Below are 24992 nucleotides of genomic sequence, written 5' to 3'. Positions count from 1 at the left end.
CCGGTCGTGAATTCTCCAAAGGGCTGTAAATTACGATCGTTATATCATCATCACCACCCACACCACCACACTCATTGCATTACTGTTACTGCCTAACACGGGCCACATGCCCCCCTGAAGTCAACTAGGGGTTGTGGGACCACAGCGGACCGCGTTGGTCCGATTGCTCACGATTAGGAAGCCCGCCGAAGCCAGCCATGCACTTTTTAAATCGAAACTTTAGCAGGGCGTGTTTGTGTTTGTGTTGTGTTTGTTGTCCTTCCACCCCGCGCCTCGAAGCCAAGTGACCTGAGTTCGATTCCCGCCCACGGTCAACACCAGTGACGATGTTCTTGAACCGGTCCTTGTGTGTTAGTTTGATGTCCTTCTCCCGCACCTCCGATTAGCACGGTTGGCTACATACGGTGCGATAGAAGTTCAGCATACATACAACATACATACAACATACATACAACATACATGGTCTGACTCAGCAGCTGAGCCAGCTTCTGGATGGATCAGAAACTCAAACCCCCGTGGCTCTGACCATGCCTCAGGAACCGACTCAACAGTTGGTTCAGTTCCTGCCCCGAACCGTTTCTCAACTCTTCTGCTCAAAAACATTGCTCAGGTCCTGGCTCATTTCAACTCCTTGGAGCCCGGCTCAGGAACGGTTTCTGTTAACCCCTCTGGCTCGGTTCCTGGCTCGGTTCCTGGCTCGGCTCCTGGCTCGGTTCCTGGCTCGGTTCCTGGCTCTGTTCCTGGCTCTGTTCCTGGCTTTGTTCCTGGCTCGGTTCCTGGCTCGGTTCCTGGCTCTGTTCCTGGCTCTGTTCCTGGCTCAGTTCCTGGCTCTGTTCCTGGCTTGGTTCCTGGCTCGGTTCCTGGCTCTGTTCCTGGCTCTGTTCCTGGCTCTGTTCCTGGCTCTGTTCCTGGCTCTGTTCCTGGCTCTGTTCCTGGCTCTGTTCCTGGCTCGGTTCCTGGCTCTGTTCCTGGCTCGGTTCCTGGCTCTGTTCCTGGCTCTGTTCCTGGCTCTGTTCCTGGCTCTGTTCCTGGCTCTGTTCCTGGCTCTGTTCCTGGCTCGGTTCCTGGCTCTGTTCCTGGCTCGGTTCCTGGCTCGGTTCCTGGCTCGGTTCCTGGCTCTGTTCCTGGCTCTGTTCCTGGCTCGGTTCCTGGCTCTGTTCCTGGCTCGGTTCCTGGCTCGGTTCCTGGCTCGGTTCCTGGCTCTGTTCCTGGCTCTGTTCCTGGCTCGGTTTCTGGCTCTGTTCCTGGCTCGGTTCCTGGCTCTGTTCCTGGCTCGGTTCCTGGCTCGGTTCCTGGCTCGGTTCCTGGCTCGGTTCCTGGCTCGGTTCCTGGCTCTGTTCCTGGCTCGGTTCCTGGCTCGGTTCCTGGCTCGGTTCCTGGCTCGGTTCCTGGCTCACTTCCTGGCTCTGTTCCTGGCTCAAGCCGTGCCGCTCTAGGAGGCGCGAGGAGCCGGCGCGGGGCGGCACAATCACGTGATTCTTAAAGGCCCCCCTGCCGGCCGCCTTCGCCTGCTGCTGCTGCCTCTGCTGTTGCCGCCGTTGCCGCAAACGCAGCGCGCCCAGCCGCCACGGGGCAATGTTCAACGCGGCGACTTTAATAGGCGGCTCGTGGAGGCCGTGGCGGTGGTGTTTTCTAACAGAGTCGGATATTTCAACCCACTCACTCACCCACCCCCCATCTCCACCCTTTCACAACCACCACCACCACCACCAAAACTGCCCACCGCACCCAGCCCCCCACGGCCTCGTACCTCCCTCCCTCCTGTTCCCCCCCGACCCCCTGCCCACCCGCACCCCCAAAAGCCACAACTTCCACCCACCCACCCTTCTACCCACAAACTAACACACACGTCCCACCTCAACCCCACCCTCCTGTGTTCAGTTTTAGACTTCTCTCACTCTCTCGTTTTACGCAATTTCCCTCGTGTGAGGTCACGGCGCGGCACGCGGTTTCTCCTCGAGTCATTATACATCGGCGGCTCGGCGGCATTAGCGGTCTCACAGCCGCGCGCCTCTAACGCGCTCGGACAAGCGTGCGCTGTGTGCCCGTGTGCGCGGTGCGGGACAGGGGGGGAGCGGGTAAGGGGATGGGCGCGAGAGGGAGGGAGGGGGAGGAGAGGGAACGAGGTGATGGCGGGGGAGTTGGGGGGGGGGAGGTGCGGGGAGAGGGGGCGAGCCCGGAGTCGCGCGCGCGCGCTCCCGTGCCAGGCCGCGTCCCGCGTCTGAATGGGCTCTCTTTGTTCGGGTGCTGAGCGGCCGCGCCCGGCGAGGTGCCCCTATAAAGCGCGGCGCCGCGTTACCGCATTCATCGCGACCTCCTCGTCCCCGTCGGTCGCACGCGGCCACTCGCGGACTGCCCGTGGGTGAGGTGGGGGGGGGTGGGGGGGTGGCACGAGCGGCATCCCAGAACGCGCGCCCCGCGCCCCGCGCCGCGCACGCGGAGCGCGGCAGCGCGTGGAGGCACCGGGGGGGGGGCAGCGGCATGTCGGTGCAGCGGCCACTTGCGGTGGTAGAGATGTTCTTCTTTTGGGCTGAGACCGCAACAAGTCGCCGCGGGGTGTCTGCACCCCCGGCGACCACTCCCAGCCACCCCCCCCCCCCACCACCCACCCGGCTACCACTCGGCTACCCCCCACGGCTCTCGCCAGGTGAGTGAGCGGATGAGCGCGTGAGTGGGTGAGTTACTAGACGAGTCGGTTAATGGGTGAGTGTGTGAGTGGGTGAGTGATTGAGTGGGTGAGTGTGTGAGTGAGTGAGTACGTGAGCGGGTGGACGGGTGAGTAAGTGAGTGATTGAGTGGGGTGAGTGAGTGGGCCAGTGAATTAGTGTACATGCGGGTGAGTGAGTTACTAGACGAGTCGGTTAATGGGTGAGTGATTGAGTGGGTGAGTGTGTGAGTGAGCCAGTGAGTGGTGAGTGAGCACGTGAGCGGGTGGACGGGTGAGTGAGTGATTGAGTGGGGTGAGTAAGTGGGCCTGTGAATTAATGAGCGTGCGAGTGAGTGAGCGGGTGAGTTTGAGTGATGATGATGAATTCACGATGTGGCGATGGAGTTGGTGATGCGTTTCTTTGACTAGGTTGTGTAACGATGCGTGCCAGTGGATGATGAATTCGCGTGATGATGGCGACGACGACGATGATGATGGTGCCACGTTACACGCACAGGCACAGGCGCGGGCATTGTATACTGTAGGCGCGAGAGTGTTTCGCTCGTATTGACTGTCGCGCCTGAGTGGGCGAGGTAGGTCGGTGAATGGCATCAATCCTAACGATGTTAGAGTTCTCAGTCGACACGTTAAGTTCTATTCCAGAAATATCTGCGCGTTAGAAATGTTTTTTTTAATTCATATTATTATTATTATTATGCTAGAAAGCCGACATTTCGCAAACGTATCATCTGTCTACGCCGAAAATAATTAAAACAAGTCCAGTGCCAAATACTGGGCACATTGGCAACCGAATGTGGTTGTTGTATCTCGACGCGTCCACGTTTGTCTGGAACACTTTCCAGAGGTTGCGAAATCCAAATGAGGCCGTGACGTAATTTTTGAAATCTTATTGATCACTTTTTCCGATATTTAGGCCTTCCAAAAAAAAGTGCGTAAGGTGATATATATTTTTTTATTATTTTTTTTAAGTGGAAAAGTTTCATTTCTTGAACCAAGGCCGAGGAACGTTTTTTTCTTTTAGAAAGGGTACTCAAAGCAAAGCACTTTTAAAAAAAAATCTGAAAACTCCCAAAATCCTTCCCAAATTCTGCCCCCCGCCTCCACCCGCAAGAAAAATATACTGAGGACGTAAAATGTTTGTAACGTTTTTTATGTGTTCGTTGTTGTGATCCACTTTGCTTTGTACCCGGATATCGTTTTTGAAGGGCGCTGAATCTTAATGGTAACAAAAAAAATCACACTTTTCGACCGCTCAATTTGTTCGGATACTTATCGCAAGGAGTGTGACGCTAAAGCCGATGAAAATGCCGGCAAAAAAAACCTGCTATTATGCGTATGCAGTATATACGCCATGCCTACAGTATGCACACAGTATGCACACGACATGCAGGCAAACGAAGTCCGCCCCGTGACGTTCACTCAACGTTGGGCCGCAGAGCCAAGCGCTTTAGTCTGAGCTCCTTGAACGCAGGAGGCAGGACACAGCGACACGAACTCTGTCTCTGTCTGCTGAAGCCGCCTCGTCGTCGTGGCGAGCAGCAGCAGCAGCAGCAAACTCGACATTGGCATGGAGCTTCTTCCTGAACCACATCGCTGCTGCTCCTCCTGCCATCGTCGCAATCGTCGTCATCGTCGTTATCATCGTTATCATCGTCATCGTCGTTATCGTTATCATCGTCGTTATCGTCGTCATCGTCGTTATCATCGTGCGCAAGAATGGAATGGAATCGGAAGGGCACGGACTTTTGGCGAGGACTAAATGAGACGTGGAGCTGACCACGTGACAGGATCGTGAGAATCGGCAGCGAGTTCGGGAGGCCCTTCAGTCCAGCAGTGGATTGACCACGACGAAATTATTGATTGCATATTCATTTAAATATTTCCCGTGAGATATAAGTTGCGGTAAACAGGCAAAATCATAGGGTATTGATGATGATGATGATCATTTTAGTTGCAAGCTGCTTGAATCTGTCACCAGTGGGAGTGAAAGGAATATATTTCCTGAAAGAGGCCAACCAAATGAAACGTCGAGACCTTTCTTTCGTCCCGGTGACAGTAGAGAACGCACCCTTATTACTTATAATTAACCCGTTATCCAATAACCCGGCGAAGTTAAACGTTCCACTCTGCCTCTGCACACAAATATAAAAAAACAAAAGCAAAGATCCCCCGTAGAATCTTTCACGCGCTATCGGGGCAAGTGCTGTTTGCGTGCACCTATGAAAGCCGAGGCCCGGCCGCCTTTGTCTCCCCAGTGCTATGTTTTACACACCGTGTCAAGTATTCATTTAAGGTTGAGTTGAGACGTAGCGAAGAGGTCCACCACCGGTTCAGATATTCGTCACCGATATTATTTTCGTATAATATCGAACTCGATATTATATATATGGGAATCGAACTCGGGTGGCCGGGTTCGTGCGCAGTGCGTTAACCATTACACGACCGCTCCCCGCTAATGCATATATATATAGACACATACATTATACACACACAGGGAATGTAATAATGCCAACAGGCTTTAATCCACTCGAATACAGGTTTAGAAGAAACACACCACACGCGCCTCATGATTGGTAAACGCGAATAGCCCGGGCCGCTCTTGTGAATGAGTCTCGGTCCTGTCCTCTCCAATTCTCACCTGGGCACGCAAAAGAAGACACCTGGACAATTGTAAGTCTTTGTGACGTCATAGTGTATTAAGCACGTGACGTCACCACGTGTCCACGGCGCTGGAAGCAAACTCCCCCACCGTGGATTTGGAGCCGGAGTGGAGTTCATTTTTTACTGTCTGTACGTTGAACTTCTTTCGCACCGTACGTAGCCGACCGTGCTTAATCGGAGGTGCAGGGGAAGGACAGCATGTGGGTGGGTGGGTAGGTAGAGGGAGCGGTGGCGGAGTGGTTAGCGCACTGCGGTCCGAGTTCGATACCCGGCCACGGCTGACATCAGTGGCGAGTGACATTGAGCTGGAAACGGTCGTGAGCAGATCCCAACCCACGTCGAGTGTGGACAAACACTTCCAGCACTTGCTCAGCCAGCCCTGACGCTGCTGACGAGCAGTGTCAGGCTGGGGGAGGCAGCGGCGGTGGGCGAGTTGAGAGGGGCCGGGGGTGGGGGCTAACGGCTGTTTGCTGCCGCACTGCGCATGCGCGTCTAAGGAGCGGGTGGTGAGAGGGAGGGTGAGAGGTGGGGAGGGAGGGGGGGAGGGAGGGAGGGAGAGGGCAGGCTAGATCGGCAACTGAACGGCACGGGGGGAGAGTTCTTCTGTCCTCGCTTGCGAATAGTGAGGATCGTTCCTACGATTTCGAAAAATGCCGAAATTGCCGCTTGGCACAACTGAGACTTTGCCGGGCCACGCCGCGTGTGAAACACGCCAGCAGTTACACTCGCCGCTGGACCACACTTGTGATGTGGCGAGGGGGGTTTGCGTATGCAGGTATTTATGTGTGAACCTTTTAATGCGTGCCGTTATGTGATCATTTATTAAGTTAACTGTCCCTTAGTTAGGATTGTCTGTGGCCAAATTACCCCGAAATGCGCCCGATCTCATCAAATCTCGGAAGCTAAGCTGGAATTGGGCCTGGATAATGTTTGGATGGGCCGCTATCATGCGGGGGTCACGTTGAGGTCAGAAAAATATATAATTGGTGTACTGTACTTCTATGCTTTCCCGCGAATTACCAGCGTGGTGAAGTATGGTCAAGTTTCACAACCCCAGACACACAGAGGCGTGCGGCGGCACCGACCCAGCAGTGGATCGAGACGAATATATTTGATATTTCTCCAAAATCTGACGTCGCTCCTCTGTGACAGCAACATCTTCACTCGCGCCACTCCCGAGTCTCCCTCCCTCTGAGTCAGCTCACGCATTCGCGTCTCAGCTGTTGCCTGTGGTCGCTCGCACCAACGAGCTGAACAAGGCGCCGCGCGGCTCAGCGGTTGGAGGCGCAGAGGCCGCCACCGCTGAGGGGCTGGGCTCGAGTCCGGGTTTGAGCCACGCAGCAACAGCGATGAATCCGGGTCCTTGAGCCGTGGCGGTCGAGCTGATGGTCTCAGCTCCGGTCACCAAAATGTCTACATCAAATAAACCCCGTCGTGTTACGTTACGGGTTGCACATCATTTGGCAAACTTTCAGCTCTGAGAAATTTTATTATAAAAATAAATATATAGTTTAGCTGCCACACGGAGATGAGTTCCCCCGTTAAAGGGGCGAGCCGAAAGTGCAAGCGCCCCCTCGTGTCTAGATAAAAAGGTCACGTGGTGCGATCCCAGAAGCAGTTTTGTGCTGACTCCTTCCGCGGGCCGTTCTCTACTGCGAGACGCGCAGACATTGAGTAAGTGCCACTGCGAGTGGGATTCACTACGAGTGAGGCCGGCAGCGAGCGAATCTCGAAAGTGAGTGAGACTCATTGTGAGACGAAAACTTATACTTTTTACATTTTACCAGGTCAGGCCCACTGAGCACTGTAGCCTTTTTTTAGAAGCGACCTGGCCACAAATGATAGCTCAACGAAGCGGCTTATCGCGTGGAAATGTATTTCAGCCAAATTCTCTAAACTCATGACGATTCTAAATGTGGAGGGGGGGTGGGGGGGGGAAACCGGAGGACCCGGAGAAAAATCCACGTTACCACTAGGAGAGAGAGAACACGCCAACCCCAAATATACAAGCGTCAGGGTCGGGCTCGAACCAACGACATTCTGCGTACCAGGCGAGGTAGTGAACATTCTCGCCACCGCGAGACTCACTGTGCGAGGAACTCCAACCGAGTCTCAGGCAGCGAGTCACACGTTGGCAGACGCACCCCCACTGCTGTCTGGCTACGAGGTGCGGGAGATGCGTTGGGGCGGGGTGCTGCTGGGGCCGGCTGGGTTGGCTGTGCTCCTGGCACCTGACAGCTGTCCGCGTGGCTGTCTGTCGGCCCCGTTCTAACACAGCTGCCCGCGCCTTGTGTCTACATGGCACGGGCGGGATACGTTGCTGCAGGAGACGCTGCGCATGTCCGTCTGTCTGTACTCGTCCGTCTGTCCTAGGGCGCTGCACGTGTTGCACGATGCTGACTTGAAGCAGTCGCTATGAGACTCACCACGCAGCTCACCACCACCCACCACTAAACTCACCACGCAGCTCACCACCACCCACCACTAAACTCACCACGCAGCTCACCACCACCCACCACTAAACTCACAACGCAGCTCACGACCACCCACCACTAAACTCACCACGCAGCTCACCACGCAGCTCACCACCACCCACCACTAAACTCACCACGCAGCTCACCACCACCCACCACTACACTCACCACGCAGCTCACCACCACCCACCACTAAACTCACCACGCAGCTCACCACCACCCACCACTAAACTCACCACGCAGCTCACCACCACCCACCATTAAACTCACCACTCAGCACACCACCACCCACCACTAAACTCACCACGCAGCTCACCACCACCCACCACTACACTCACCACGCAGCTCACCACCACCACTAAACTCACCACGCAGCTCACCAGCACCCACCACTAAACTCACCACGCAGCTCACCAGCACCCACCACTAAACTCACCACGCAACTCACCACCACCCACCACTAGACTCACCACGCAACTCACCACCACCCACCACTAGACTCACCACGCAACTCATCACCACCCACCACTAAACTCACCACGCAACTCACCACCACCCACCACTACACTCACCACTCAGCTCACCACCACCCACCACCAAACTCACCACTCAGCTCACCAGCACCCACCACTAAACTCACCACGCAGCTCACCAGCACCCACCACTAGACTCACCACGCAACTCACCACCACCCACCACTAGACTCACCACGCAGCTCACCAGCACCCACCACTAGACTCACCACGAACTCACCACCACCCACCACTAAACTCACCACGCAGCTCACCAGCACCCACCACTAGACTCACCACGAACTCACCACCACCCACCACTAAACTCACCACGAACTCACCACCACCCATCACTAAACTCACCACGAGCTCACCACCACCTACCACTAAACTCACCACGCAGCTCACCACCACCCACCACTAAACTCACCACGAACTCACCACCACCCACCACCAAACTCACCACTCAGCTCACCACCACCCACCACTAAACTCACCACGCAGCTCACCACCACCCACCACTACACTCACCACGCAGCTCACCACCACCCACCACCAAACTCACCACGCAGCTCACCACCACCCACCACTAAACTCACCACGCAGCTCACCACCACCCACCACTACACTCACCACGCAGCTCACCAGCACCCACCACTACACTCACCACGCAACTCACCACCACCCACCACTAAACTCACCACGAACTCACCACCACCCACCACCAAACTCACCACTCAGCTCACCACCACCCACCACTAAACTCACCACGCAGCTCACCACCACCCACCACTAAACTCACCACGAACTCACCACCACCCATCACTAAACTCACCACGCAGCTCACCACCACCCACCACTAAACTCACCACGCAGCTCACCACCACCCACCACTACACTCACCACGCAGCTCACCAGCACCCACCACTAAACTCACCACGCAGCTCACCACCACCCACCACTAAACTCACCACGCAGCTCACCAGCACCCACCACTAAACTCACCACGAGCTCACCAGCACCCACCACTAAACTCACCACGCAACTCACCAGCACCCACCACTAAACTCACCACGCAGCTCACCAGCACCCACCACTAAACTCACCACGCAGCTCACCAGCACCCACCACTAAACTCACCACGCAGCTCACCACCACCCAACACTAAACTCATCACGCAACTGACCACCACCCACCACTAAACTCACCACAAGCTCACCACCACCCACCACTAAACTCACCACGCAACTGACCACCACCCACCACTAAACTCACCACGCAGCTCACCACCACCCACCACTAAACTCACCACGCAGCTCATTGGCAAGCAGTGGTTTGTTGGTAACGAGACACTTGGTTCTAATGCCATTGAACAGAATAGTAACGCGGTGCTGTGCCCGCATGTGGGTGCAAGTTCGCGTGACTGGAGGAGTGGAGGCTCACTTATCGCTGCGGCTTGGCAGCTTGTGATTGGTGCTTGTTGGGCGGCGAGGTGTCTTGGATTGGGGTGGGGAGCGGTGGCGCAGCGGTTAGCGCCCTGCTGCGCTACGAACCCCGGCCACTGGAGTTCGATCGCCGTTCACGGCCAACACCGGTGAAGATTATCTGAAGTGGTCCTCCCCTAGGTCGACTCAGCCGTAAATGAGTACCTGGCGTGGTGTGTAGTAAAACATTCAGCACTGGAGATACAAGGGTGGACGTGGGCTCGCTTAAAATAGCGATCTCCTCACGATAAAATAAATTAAAATAAATTTAACGCAAAACCATTCTTCCGGACAAGCCTCTTGGACGTGAATTTTTATCAGCTGCGTTTGTTCTAAGCAAGCAAACTCAGGACCGGTTTCCATAATCAATGTCCCGTCAGCGGAGTCAGGCTCACTTGAACCAATCCTGGTGAACTGTTCATGGACAAAGACCCTCTTTGTAAGAAATCGCTCCTAGTTCGACGCAAATTTATATAATTTCTAACTCCAATTAATCAAAACTATAATACATCGCGTTCAGTGAAGCCGTCAAAGGTCCCGCTTTGGCCGGGACATTCCGGGTAGATACAGAAACTGTCCCCGTGTCTCCGCCGAAACTTTCGTCAAACTCTGTCCTGAATCCAGTTTCCAAGGTTCTGGCCTCGTGGTGTGGGCAGTGGGTGGGGCTACCTTAGTGGGCGGGGCTAACTGAGCAATGGGCGGGTCAAACCTGAATAGTGAGATGGGCTACCTGGGCAGTGGGCGGGTCAAACCTGAATAGTGAGATGGGCTACCTGGGCAGTGGGCGGGTCAAACCTGAATAGTGAGATGGGCTACCTGGGCAGTGGGCGGGTCAAACCTGAATAGTGAGATGGGCTACCTGGGCAGTGGGCGGGTCAAACCTGAATAGTGAGATGGGCTACCTGGGCAGTGGGCGGGGTTACGTGAATAGTGGGAGGGGTTACATGGGCAGTGGGAAGGACTACCTGAGGTGTCCGGGCAGGCTCAGACTCGAGAGTAGTTCTACATTGTTTGGGGTCTCGTGTCAAAGGTGATTTTTTCCCCCCGCTCAAATGAGCATTGAGAGAGCGCGCATCTCTTGTTTACAGCCCTGAGCCAGCGGTGGAAATTCCGCATTCCTATGGCGAGTTCGAGTCTGTCCATCGGACAACCACTTTTTGAACTCTCCATAAAGTGGCACACGACGCCTCATTCGTTGAGGGGCCGAGTCAAGGCCCAGTCGTGTGTGCATGTGTGTACTTTGAACTTCTTTCGCACCTTACGTAGTTAACCGCTTTAATCGTAGATAGGCCAGAGTAGTAGAGCCACTGCAGAAGGGCTACTGAGCAAAAACGTCGCCAATTTTCTATATAAGTATGTTTATATAAATGTGTGTTTATAAATATGTGTATGTTTTAAGGCCACATTGTGTTTGTTCTTATTTGTGTTTTGTGCACCACTGCCACCAATTATCCCTAATACAGGTTTTTTGGGGTTAGATCGCGTAAATATATAAATGTGTCGTTAAACCCGCCACCACCCGACACAGCCAACTAGTAAGGTTTGCCACGTAAACAGAACGTGGCCAATTCGTCACTAGTACAGCAACACCGGTATGTTGGAGAGCCAAGCCACAACATTTACAATCTGAGTACGACGTTTCGCCAGTAATTACAACCAGCTTCATCAGGCGACAGCCACAGTTGTGGAGACGTCCACCTGTTTCGTTCCATAAATAGAGGCGAAGATGTGATGACGTCACTCGTGTGCTATTCTTGGGTGTAACGACACATTTATATAGTTACGCGATCTCACCCCAAAACACCTGTGTTATGGATGATATTGGTCGTGAAAGCCCTTTTACGTGTTAAACTGCCACCAATGAATGTGTCTGATCGAGTGACCCGATCAATGGGGGCCCTCCCGTGCGCGAGTGACGCCAAGGCTAAGAGATGTGTTGACTGTGCGTGGCAGGCCGCGGGAGTGTCATCCCGGGACCAGTTGTGCCGAAGCACAGACATCGAGTACACGATCAGCACGGTTGGCTACGTACGGTGCGAAAGAGGTTCAAAGTAAATTTCGATTTAAAGCTTTCGTGACTGCAGGGATTCATCTTCTTGGTTCTTTCGGTAAAGTCACGTAGAAGGGAAATAATAAAATAATAAAAATTAAACACCGACGGTGAAGCCAGTGAGAATTATTTTATTCTGTTTTATTTTTATTATTTTATTATTTCCCTTCTACGTGACTTTACCGAAAGAACCAAGAAGAGGTTCAAAGTACACGGGGAAGCACGTCAGGGATGAAGATTGACAGGCGATGAACCTTAGCCCGATGCTGCAGATTCATAGATCGAGTAATGTTCATGATGATGTTGGCGATGATTGATGGCTTTGGTGACGGATTGATGGTGATGATCATGAAGATGTTGATTATAATATGGATGATATTTCTAATTATGATAAATTGATGATGGCAATGGCGATGGTTGTATTATTTTATAGTTTGTAATTATGCATATATAATAAGTGAGTGAGTGGGTGACTGAGTGAGTGGGTGAGTGAGTGGGTGGGTTGTTGGGCGAGTGAGTGGGTGGGTGAGTGAGTGACTTGCGTGGGGGAAGGGGGTTCCCCCTCTCTTAACACACCAGTGTGCTGTTACTTGTGTAGTTCATGTGTGTTTTAGTGAGTGGGTCAGTGCATGAGTTGGTGTGGTGAGTGGATGAGTGAGTTGGTGGGTTCGACATTGAGTTTGTGGATGGTGGAGTAGGCTGATGGGAGAGTGGGTGGATGTGTGAGTAGGTGGATTGGTGAGTGAGTGGGAAAGTGAGTTAGTGAATCTCCCCCCCCCCCCCGCCCCACCAGGCCCGACTTCGCAGTTACGCGATTCATATTTTAGGGACATTCTTCACACGTACGCTCTGCGTTTCACAGTTGCGCACTCCCAAGAAAAACAAACAAGAAAAATTGTCAACTTAAACATTTTTAAATAAATAATAATCTAAAATTGTCAAAAGTAAAACATATATATTTCGCAGATTAACCAACTAAAATCTCAATATGATATATGTACGTATGTTGAACATATTTCGCACTGTACGTAGCCAACCATATTACTCGGAGGTGCGTCATGGCAGTAATAATCTTTTTAATCGTAATTATTTTTTGTTATTAAACTCCTTATTGAGTATTGCTTCGTAATGTTAATATTTGTATCATTAAATGTATTCGTATTTTGTAAATCCATGGATAAAATAACGAAATCATACTTCTTTTTTATTCGATAACGCATCCCCCCTTACAACATGAATCTCTATGAGAAAATAGGCTTCACACAGCGCGCTGCTTTCTTCAGGAACGCATGTCGCAGGTTATGCGAGGGGCGGCCTGTTTATGTATACAACTGAACACATTCGTCAATAGGACTGTGGCCTTAAAATTAGATATCACCTCTAGCCACCGTTGTACCCGTGGCACGGCAAAGGGGAGTCGGCTTCAGGGATGTGCCACGTGGGGAAAAGACAGAAAGAAGGAAATGGGAAATAAAAGGCAAAGGATGGAGCAGAGACGGAGAAACGGGGGCACAGGGGTCAGGAGAGAGATGAGGAGAGGGAGGAGGAAGAGGCTGCATCAGGGCCTCGACGCTGCTGCTGATGTTGCTGCTGCTGCTGATGCGCAGAGGAGCAGCGTCTGTTCTCGCAGTGGGCGGGGAGAGGGGAAGGGGAGGGGCTCAGAGTGGGGGTGGCCACACAGAAGTCACGTGGTTTACGGGAGGAGGCGTGAGCTGATTTAGAGAGATATAATGGGCAACGTTTCGGGCAATGACACTTCTTCATAGCGCATGAAATGATACATTGTTACTATATACGATCATGATGACCACGATTTATTAAATAATGATGATGACCGTGATCTCATTGTCTTGCAGGTTGCCCGGGCCCTACATCGCCATGCCCCCCCGTGCATGCCCCGCGTGCCCCGCCAGTGGTTTTACCCTATGGTAGGTGAGCCTGCCACGCACTACCACAGGGTAGAACCACGGACGGGTCGCGTGGAGGAGCCACGCGCAGCCGGGACATCCCACGCCCAGGACTCTGAGGACCTTCTCGCTCAACATTTCTGGGGACCCACACCAATCCCACTGTCACCCACGCCTCCCAGCTCGCCCCCCCCCCCGCCCCCCACCCCCTGCCTCCCCCACACCCCGCCCTCCTGCCCATAACTCTGCATTCTCATTCACACGTCTTTCTCAGAACTCACACGAACTAAGAATGTGGCACATCGCGCTCATGTTTGAGTTTGTCGAGAGGCGAGGAGCTTCAACCAATTTCGCGCGGGGGCTATGATTACACGCGCGGCGTAGGGGGTGGGGGGGGGAGCCTGGCGGGGGGAGCAGTGACGAACTCTCTCGCTTGGCCTCACCGCGGGTGAGGAACGCGCGTTCGCTGTGCGCCTGTGATTTCGTTGTGGTTCTTTGTGGTTGCTGTTGGTTTGTTCCCAAAAAAATAAAATTGAAAACAAGAAGAGGGAAGAGCGTGAAAACGCCCGTGCACATTGTGTGACCAGCGTGGTGACATGGGGTCTTTAATCCCTTCTGGAGGGGGCTATCTCGTACCCAGAGTGCTCTCTGTCGAAGGCAGTTCCGCTAGCGGTGGCGCGCCAAGACATCTCAAGGGCTGCGCCTTTATCTCTCACCTCTTTGTGGCCAAGTCGTCGTCCAGGATGGCGATCTCAGAAGTTGAGCAGAGTTCAACCTGCATATGGCTTGGTGGATGGGTGACCAACTGGTGCGTGGCAAGGGTTGGTCTCGGGCTGCTGCTGCTGCTTGAGGTTGTGGACGGCACAGCAGAGGACAGTGCAACCAAGCCGATGCCTACACGTCGACACTCCCCCCACCCACGCCTTCACGAGCCCGTGCTGACCAAGATTGGCGCTCCGGAACGTTGGTCAAATAGCCCCCCCCCCCCCCCACGACCCCGCACGGACTCGGAGAGGTCCTCATCCAGCAGTGGAGCTCACGCTGGGTGCTGCACGCGCAGCGCACGTGCACGCCCAGGCACGTGCAGCACACGAGTGCTTGGGGAGCAGAGCGACGGTGAGTGCAGGGGTGGGTGATTAGCCCGGGCGGTGGCGGTGGTGGTGGTGGCAGCGGTGACGGTGGTGGTGGTGGCGGTGGTGGTGGCGGTGGTGGTGGCGGTGACGGTGGTGGTGGCGGTGGTGGCGGCGGTGGCGGTGGTGGTGGTGGTGGTGGCAGCGGTGACTGTGGTGGTGGTGGTGGCGGTGGTGGTGGTAGTGGTGGTGGCGGTGGTGGCGGTGGTGGCGATGGCGGCGGTGACGGTGGTGGTGGCGGCGGTGGTGGTGGTGGTGGCAGTGGTAGTGGTGGTGGCGGTGGTGGCGGTGGTGGTTGCGGTGGTGGTGGTGATGGTGGTGGTGGTGGCGGTGGTGGTGGCGGCGGCGGTGGTAGTGGTGGCGGTGGTGGTGGCAGTAGTAGCAGTGTTCGTGGTGGTGGCTTTGCTGCCACTGCTACACGTGGGCCAGCGCTGTGGAGGCAGCAAGCGAGGGTTGGTGGATCACGCACACACATGATGCGAGTCTCCCTGCTTCCCATGGGCGTCGAGAGGAGAAGCCGGACCTGTGGCTCACCGGGGAGAAGATGGCACAGCGACTTGTGTGCTAATATGAACTGTTCCATCTTGTGGACATCTGTGAAAAATAGCTTTATAGCTCCTCGGACTCCTCCAGTATGAATACAATTTCTGATCTGAGTGTTGCCATCCCCCCACACCTCGCACGCGCGGGTTTTCTCGTCTTCATACGTAGAGGACAGCAGATCTTGGGCAATTGCTGGTAGCTCCAGGCCACCGCGTTGTGTGCGCCGCTGCCTCGTCGCGCTCGCCCGTGATTCCTCCTCGCGCGTGTGAGTCGCCTCTCTCTGAGTCCACGGGAGCGAGCGGGTACCCGTGCGGCTGCGGTGGTGCAGTGTTACGAGTTGCCATGATGTATGATTAACAATGTTATTATTGTTGTTGTTGTTGCAAGTCGTGCGAATCTCCGTCGAATCGTTTTGACGTTTTTTAGCGTCCCCTTTCCCTCGCGCGTGCGTTGTCATTTTGAATTCGACTGGACACCTGCGACAAAGAGCTTCAAAGCTCATCGGATTCCTCCTCCAGTACGAATCAATATTCTGATTCTGAATTGCGCGGCGGTCACTGGCACCGTGCGTGCTCTCGGAGCCCGCTGTCACCAGACGAAGAATCCATTCGGCAATCTCAACGTGCAGTGCACCGGTCACCCCCTGTGTGGTAGATATACAGAGACACAGAGGCACAGACACACAGAGACACAGAGAGACAGAGACACAGGGACACAGAGACACAGAGAGACAGAGACACAGAGAGACAGAGACACAGGGACACAGAGACACAGGGAAACAGAGAGACACAGAAACACAGATAGACAGATACACAGGGACACAGAGAAACAGGGAAACAGAGAGAAAGAGACACAGAGAACAGAAAGACAGAGAGACAGAAACACTGAGACACAGAGAGACTGAGAGACAAAGACACAGAGACACACGCGCAGAGCGGGAGACGCAGTTCCGCGTCGTGGAAGAAGACGTCTCAGCGACGATGCCCTCTGCTGCTCCACAGCAGCAGGGGCAGCAGGGGCAGCAGTCCCCGCACCACGCTTCGTTTTATAATAAGTCTACGTAAACTTGTAATAATGTCTTGTTTTGTGTGTGCAGTCATTTGTGACCTGTTTGAATCCACCACACGCTCACTTCGCTTGTGAACTCGGTTTTAATCAGAGCTCAATCTATGCCAGTCTGGTGGTGTCCATATAAGTACCATGGGTTATACTGGTAGGAACCTCCTGGTTACACCAGCCCACAGGGGATTATTGTGTCCGTCGTGCAGGGAAGAGCTGGGTGGGGAGGGAGTGGCTGGGAGGGGAGGGTGGGGAGGGGCTGGGTGGGGAGGGGCTAGGTGGGGAGGGTGGCGAGTGGCCGGGTGGGGAGGGTGGGGCTGGGTGGGGAGTGGGAGGGGTAGGGCTGGGTGGGGGGCTGGTCACCCCGTGATGCCCTTATAAAACTCAACGTTTAACCTACTCACGCCGGCTTGTGCCCGCCCTCACAGTCGGGCATATTTGCGGAATACACCACGCCGCCGTTGACACTGGCCATTGACCGAGCAACCCAACGTTCCTACCAGCTCCCTCCGCAGGAATGTGTTCTGTGCAAGCCTCTGAAAGTCTATGGGTCTCTATGCAAGTCATCTGTGACCGGGCTGAATCCAACAACTAACCACCACTTGATAAGCGGGTTTAATCACGGCTGGGCGCCTGAAACCAAAATTCGAAGCCAGGCTCTGAGCGGCGTGAGGCTCAGTGTCTCTCTGACCCCTCAGCCAGCCGGCCACATACATCGGTGGGCAACGAATGAGCTGGCGAGGTCAAAACATCTCCGAGGGAGGGGTCATCGTCATCACAGCGATGATGCACCAACCACTCGGCTTCTTCTGGCGCAATCATCAGGCTCGGTGTCCTTCACTCACTTTCAGAGGGGTGCCACTTTGGCCGATAAGACATCATCAGTGTGTGTTGAGGGCCGCCACGCATTTGAAACAATTGTTGGGGGTTTGACAGCAGCACGACGATGATGATTGGGCAGACGTGCTCACGTGCTGTGTATTGGAAGAACGCTGCCCTGGCTCGTCAACCCACCCCAACGCGACACGGCAGCCGCTAATCTCTCCATCGACATGAGCCACACGGAGATACGGAATGAGTTGCAGCTTTCAATCCCCTCGCCCCCCCCCCACCCCCGTAGCCCCCGCCACGTGCCGGTGTTGGCCCGCGTGGTAATTAGCGCGGCGGTGACGGAGCACATCACGTGACTCCCACCTCCTCCCCCCCGACCCCCTCGTGCAAACACCATCAATGGGTCCTGCCGAGCGCTGGCAATCGAAGCTCAACGATCAACAACGATTGTGACCCCCCCCCCCCCCAGGGGTCTCCGTTGCCAAAGAGGTGTCCGGTCCCAATGGGCTCAGACCCGATCACAAATAAATGAAGTTCACGTGTCAATCCGTGACGTGCGTTGCACAGGACGACACAGAGGCGTGTCTCTGTCTCTCTGTGTCTCTGTCCCGTCCCTGTGTCACTGTGTCTATGTCTCTCTGTGTCTCTGTCTCTCTGTGTCTGTGTCTCTCTGTCTCCCTGTGTATCGGTATCTCTGTGTCTCTGATTATATGTGTCTCGATCTCTCTGTGTCTCGATCTCTCTGTGTCTCTGTCTCTCTGTTTCCATGTGTCTCTGTCTGTCTGTGTACCTGTCTCTCTGTGTCTCGGTCTTTCTGTGTCTCTGTCTCTCTGTCTCTCTGTGTCCCTGTCTCACTGTATCTCTGTGTCTCTGTGTCTCTGTCTCTCTGTGTCTCTGTGTCTCGGTGTCTCTCTGCGTCTCTGTCTTTCTGTGTCCCTGTGTCTCTGCCTCTGTGTGCAGTGGTAGAAGAGCGGCGAGCACGCTGCGCTATGAACCCAACATCCCAAGTTCGATTCGCGCTCACGGCCAACACCAGTGACGATTGTCTGAACACGGTCATGGACCTCCCCTAGGTCGACTCAGCATCAGATGTGGTGCGTAAACATCACCACTGGGGAGGCAAAGGCGGCTGGACGTGATGCTGGCGACCCACCCCCTCCTTTCCCGTGTTGGCCTTCATAGGTGCTCGCTAACAGCACTTGCCCCTACAGTTTGTTAGGGCTATATGGGGGATCTTTGTCTCCGTGTCCGCTTCTTGCTGTCTGTGTCTATCTGTGCCCGTGTCTCCGTCTGTCTATGTGTCTGTCTCTCTCCCTGTCCCTGTGTAAGCTTCTGTTCATGCCTCCGTGTCTGTGACAGTGTTCAACTCTATAACAGAGGGTTTGTTGGGTGAGATCGTGTCAATGTAAATGTGTCGTTAAACCTGCCACCACACGACGCAGCAAATCAGTTTTGTCACGTGAACAAAACGTGGCAATTAGTTATTAGTAAATAACACCGCTGTGTTGGAGAGTAAACCCACAACATTTACAATTCGAGTACGACGTTTCGCCAGTTATTACAACAACCATCATCAGGCGACGGCCAGAGTTGTAAAGAAGTCCCTTCTCCTGTTTCGGTCTTAAATATACGGGGGGCAAATGTGATGTCCAACTCTGTGTGTGTCTCTCTCCGTCTGCGTCTCTTCATCGCTCCGTCTCTCAGTATCTCTCCGTCTCTTTGAGTGACGATGTGAGCAGGTGAGTGACCATGTCATTCTATCTGTGTGTGTGTGTGTTGAACGTCTTTCGCACCGTACGTAGCCAACCGGACAGCAAACTAAACACGAAAACTCATTCCAAAGAAATGAGTTTTCAATCGAGATGCATGACGTTCTCTCCTGTGCCTCTGCCTCTCTGTTTCTCCGTGCCTCAAGCATCGGGCTGCGAGCTGACCAAGAGATGACAGCGCAGCCATGAACATCTCGAATCAATCTGTGCGGAGCTCTGCGAACGCTCAGCGAGGTTTCGTCCGTCCCCAAAACTGTGGCAGTACGGACGCTGCCTTGAGACTCGGCGAGACGTTTCCGCTGTAAACAAAGGGCACGAACGATAGAATGATCGTCGCGGTCGTAAATCTGGTTCCACTCGTAGCGTGCCGTGGATGGCAACGGACCCGGTGCAATTAATAAAACTAAAAACGATACACTATTCTTATTTTACTAGGTAAGACCCATATTGAATTATGAAGCTCATTTTGCAGAAGCGACCAAGACACAGTTGATAGCTCAACGAAGTGGCTAATCATGTGGACAGTTATAGCAGCCAAATACTCTAAACGCGTGAAGTTGTTTCTAAATGTGGAGGGAAAAACCGGAGGAAACGGAGACAAATCCACACGACCGCGGCGAGAGAGCCACGCAAACTCCAAATAGACAGCAGCAGCAGGCGTCAGGGTCGGGATCTAACCCACGACCTCCTGCACACCAGGCGAGGTATAGTTAACATCTCCTAGCCACCGTGGCGCGCCAAATGAATAAATACATTAATAGTGGGGAAGTACCTGTCCCAATCCCACCACCACCACCCCGATTCGTAGCCTGGCTCGTGGGCTCCGACGCAGGTGCACCGCCTGCACACCGCTCGATCGTCCGTCACGCGGCTGCCGTGGCCCATTCCGCCCCTCAACTCCCCCGCGGCGCCGGCAGGGGGCGACCACCTCTCGCGTGAGCCGCGCGCTGCGCGTCGTGGACGGTCACGCGGCACCGCGGACGCAGCGATGTGGGTTGGTGGATTACACACGCGAACCAAAGCTGTCAACCCACACGGTTTGCCACCGTATTCTTGTACAGGGAAATTGAGTTTTCGGCTCCATACTGCGTACAGACGTTTCAATACGGGCACATTTGGTTGCGTCTATTTGTGTTTCTACCTTGTGATGGGACTTTGTAGGATGAACGTTGAGATTTATAAGGGCACGGGGTGACCAGTAAGGTCTGAACTTGTCTGTAATGAGCTATGCGCTGATAAGGGGTTGACCGGAATGACACACACACAGAGGCCTTTGTGAGAGTGCCGCTCTCCGCCTGTGTCAACTGCTGCCTTGCCAGGGTGCGTGGTGGCAGTTGAGCAAGTGGGATTGACTTCCATCCGCACGGAGAGAGAATAACCTCGCTTGTTCCCTGAGCATCGCGAATCTTCCTCGCGAAAAAAACGTGTCAGCTGAAGCGGAAGATTCGCGCTGGAAAGCAGTCGCATTTGCATCATTTCATTTGTGACTTTGATCAGAGTTGAATGTGCATCTGCCTTGTCGTTGCGGGAGTGCTGATGTGCGGTGTTATCTTGCTGTGGTTCCCGGGCTGTTTCGTTCTTTGTTTTCTGCTGCCTTGCCCAATTTTTGATGAAGCGGACTGATACAACTAATGCATTTATTACTCACATTTTTAGACTTTCTAAACAATTTTGTCTATTTTGCAATGCGATAGTTTGTTTGTATTGTTGCGAAAAGAGCCCTTCACAGCTCATCGCATTCCTGCTGCAGTCAAAATAAACAAATTGTGATTGGCCACCCCACGTGGTCCCGATTCAACCCCCCTGAATAATAACACGAGACACATCTGAAGTCGGTGGGGGAAATATCGGCAGCAATATAAAATACATTGTCCTGCGGAGGGAGCTGGTAGGAACGTTGGGTTGCTCGGTCAATGGCCAGGGTCAACGGCGGCGTGGTGTATTCCGCAAATATGCCCGACTGTGAGGGCGGGCACAAGCCGGCGTGAGTAGGTTAAACGTTGAGTTTTATAAGGGCACCACGGGGTGACCAGCCCCTCCCCACCCAGCCCCTCTCCACCCTCCCCACCCAGCCCCTCCCCACCCTCTCCTCCCCACCCAGCCCCTCCCTCCCCACCCAGCCCCTCCCTGCACGACGGACGCAATAATCCCATGTGGGCTGGTGTAACCAGGAGGTTCCTACCAGTATAAGCATGCAACAACAATGACTATGTGTAAACAAAACACGTGTTTTTTACACATTCCATCAGGCAGGCGGCCTTCTGAGGGTGAATCTCATCAGCAGCACTGGCTCAATACAAGCAAACCTCTGGACCGGTTTCGACATTCAGTGCCTCAGCGGGCTTCCTTGAGCCATTCATTGCTGACGAGCTGCAAGAGTGAGTGACTCGGAGGCGCGAGGAGGAGCCAGAGACGAGCAGAAGGCTCGCGTGGGGTTTCTCAGAGTACTCCGATTACCTCCCACGTCCGTAGGGCGCTCACTCAATGGCATTGGTCAATGATCAAAATAACAGGACCGCAGATCTTGGGCAATTGTTTGGCACAGTAGCTTCGGTTTTATTGCTCAATAATTCTGTCGCTCTCTCTCTGAACCGTTTTCTCCGTCTCCCTGAATAATCGCCTCTCCATCCCGCGGATTCATTCTCCTTCGCTCTTTATTCATCTGAGAGGGAACGAAATATGCGCGCGTTACACTTTTGATATTACTGTTCCACATCTCTCACCCCCCTCTTCCAGCCTTCCACCCACCCCCTCGCCCCCACCGCTCCCCCCCCAAATGCTCCGGACAGCCCCTCCGCACCCCCCCCGCCCTCACCGCGTGATTCGGTAACAGCAGCGCGCACTCAGCATTGATTGGAGCGCCACCGCCGCCGCTGCTGCTTCATTCCGCGGTTATTAAATCCATAATCGAGCGAGCGGAGGAACCCTCCTGGGGGAGAGACGGGAAATTGGCAGAGGCGAGCGGGCGGCGGACCACGATGGTGGTGATGGTGATGATGGGTCATTCGTCATTGACATGGGGCCTCCCATTAGACCGAGTAGATATGAGTCCATTGACACAGTTGGTCGATCGGTTAAAGGAGAATCCGTGCGAGTCGCTTTGCTCACGAAGGTCCATCGCTCAGAGGGAGCTGCGGGGATCCGCCCTAAGTCTCCCGAGGGCGTTTGGCCTCCTCTTCCACGCTGTTCAAGTGAGAAAATAGAGTTGGAGTAGCCGCACTTTACCCCGCCACACGCCACGTGCTGGTCGACTTCACTGTGCTGTGTGCCCGTGTGGGCTCCTGGGTGGAGTGAGGCGAGGGTGGGGGGGGGGGGTACGGGGGGTGGGTTAGGAATTGTTTCCGTACGGCTACAAACCAGAGGCTCCAATCCAGCTGGGACTGTGCTTCGGGTAGGGGACCCGGGACACGTTTCCGCACCCGGCAGACCACATCCAGGATACCTCCTGCGATGACTGCTCCAGTAATCGAAGCATCCATGTTACACGCCCCATACTCGTGATGTCCACTCCCATAGGGCCTCCTCCTCCTACCGCGCGTTCACCGCGGAGTGGATCAACTCCACGCGGGTTCCGCTCATTGACCTACACATGATGATGACGATGATGCCGGGAATAGAGTGTTGTCCCCTCGCACGCGTGGGTTTTCTCCGGGTGCTACGGATGTCCTTCCACACCTTAAAATATATATAAAGGAACGCAGAGCTTGGGCAATTGCTGGTGGCGTCGGCTCCTCAACCACCGCCTGGCTGCTGCTGCCTTCCCGCTCGTCTGTGGCTCCTCATTCGCGACTCTGAGTCGCTCTCTGAGTCGCTCACTCTGGCAGTTCACCAGCAATGCTTCAAGTAATCCCGACTCTGCTCATGAGACATCGAATGTAGAAACCGGTCCCGAGGTTTGCTTGTATTGAACCAATGCTGCTGATGAGATGCGCTCTCGGACGGCCATGTGGCTGATGGGACGTGTAAACACATTGTCCTGCGGAGGGAGCTGGTAGGAACGTCGGGTTGCTCGGTCAATGGCCAGGGTCAACGGCGGCGTGGTGTATTCCGCAAATATGCCCGACTGTGAGGGCGGGCACAAGCCGGCGTGAGTAGGTTGAACGTTGAGTTTTATAAGGGCACCACGGGGTGACCAGCCCCTCCCCACCCAGCCCCACCCCACCCACCCACTCCCCACCCAGCCCCACCCTCCCCACCCAGCCCCTCCCCACCCTCCCACCCAGCCCCTCCTCACCCTCCCCTCTCTACCCAGCCCCACCCCTCTCATTTTTGGATTCACGACGGACGGACGGACACAATAATCCCCTGTGGGCTGGTGTAACCAGGAGGTTCCTATCTTTATACGCGTAGGCATTGTTGTCTGCTTCGTCGCTTTGTGACCTATATTGCCCCCACCAACTTCTCATGAGTAGTGTGTGATTACGTAGGGAATTTGAGTTGATACCACGTGGGGGTGGCAAATGAGAATCTGTATTTATCCTGGAGGAGGAATCCGATGACCTACAAAGATTTTTTTAAAGATGTCCAGTAGAGGCGGGTCAGAACGTTACAACAACAACATTAAACAAAACAGCACGATATGAGTGCAAAAATAGGAAAGGTAAAAAATACAAAGACAACTAAACTCTTTTCACCTCACCATTGGGCTGTATCCATCGCCACAAGCAGAAGTCTAAGCATGACCAGTGTCTCGATTACGGACAAATTTTCCGATTGAATCTCATGTTCCACGGATGATTGCCAACACGCAATCAAACACACCACGTCACCCTTGTTGGTCAACATTTAATTCTTGCAAAATGCTACTCGCGCACTCTTGCTATCATATAAATCCGTAATCTAGATGTGCAACGCTTTGTGAAAACCTTTGGTAGCATATTCCACCTTCGCTGGTACCGACAAACCATCGAGGATGACCTCGCGCGACCCGAGGCGTGCCAGTGGCGGCGAGAGGTCAGCACCACGGACAGCGACATCCTTCGGGACTGCGTCTCTCGTGTGCGTCTCTGAATCAGCCCACCACCTCCTCCACCTCCTCCTCCTCCTCGTTACCTCCCCCTCGTATTTCCCTGCACTATTTTAAAAGTAACCATCTGTGCAGACGGAGGCAGCAGTAGGTCATACACTGACCTAGTTCTATCATCCGCCTCCTCCCAATTGTATACACACGGCTGTATGAATTATGGACACACATACATGGGTCGAAGATAAAGATCCCTGTATAGCCTCCACAAGCTGTTTGGGAAAGTGCTCTTCATGAGCACCTAAGCAGGCCGGCACAGCACCCGGCCGCCTTTGTCTCTCCAGTGCTCATGTTTATACATCGTATCAGGTGCTAATTGGTGGCTGAATCGACCGAGAAGGAGGCCCAGGATCGGTGCAGTTATTTGTCACTGATGTGTTGATTCGTGAGTGGGAATCAAACGCAGGTCGCCGTATTCGTGGCACAGTGCGCTAACCACTGCCCTACCGCTCCCCATATATAATACACAAAGACAAAGATCCCCCGTATAGCCTGAACAGACTGCTGGGGGAAGTGCTGTTAGCGAGCACCTATGAAGGCCCGAAAGGCACATGAGGGGGTGGGTGGCCAGCACCACGCCCGGCCGCCTTTGTCTCCTAAGTGCAATGTTTAAACACCGCACCAGGTACTCATTTGAGGCTGAGTTGACCTAGGCGATGCCCAGGACCGGTTCAAATAATCGTCACTGGTGTTGGCCGTGAGCGCGAATCAAACCCGGGTCGCCAGGTTCATAGCACAGCGCGCTAACCGCTACACCACCGCTCTCCACTACACAACACTGTATATCACACACGCATACACCCATGCGTATACGAGTCGTGAAATCAATTCGGAACTTTTTTGGGACAAACGTCGCTTTGGCAACGTGGAGACGACACTCA

This window comes from Lampetra fluviatilis, chromosome 26 (genome assembly GCF_964198595.1).
Source record: "Lampetra fluviatilis chromosome 26, kcLamFluv1.1, whole genome shotgun sequence".
Classification (NCBI taxonomy): Eukaryota; Metazoa; Chordata; class Hyperoartia; order Petromyzontiformes; family Petromyzontidae; genus Lampetra; species Lampetra fluviatilis.
The sequence above is the reverse complement of the archived record's forward strand: the minus strand, read 5'-3'. Positions refer to the sequence as shown.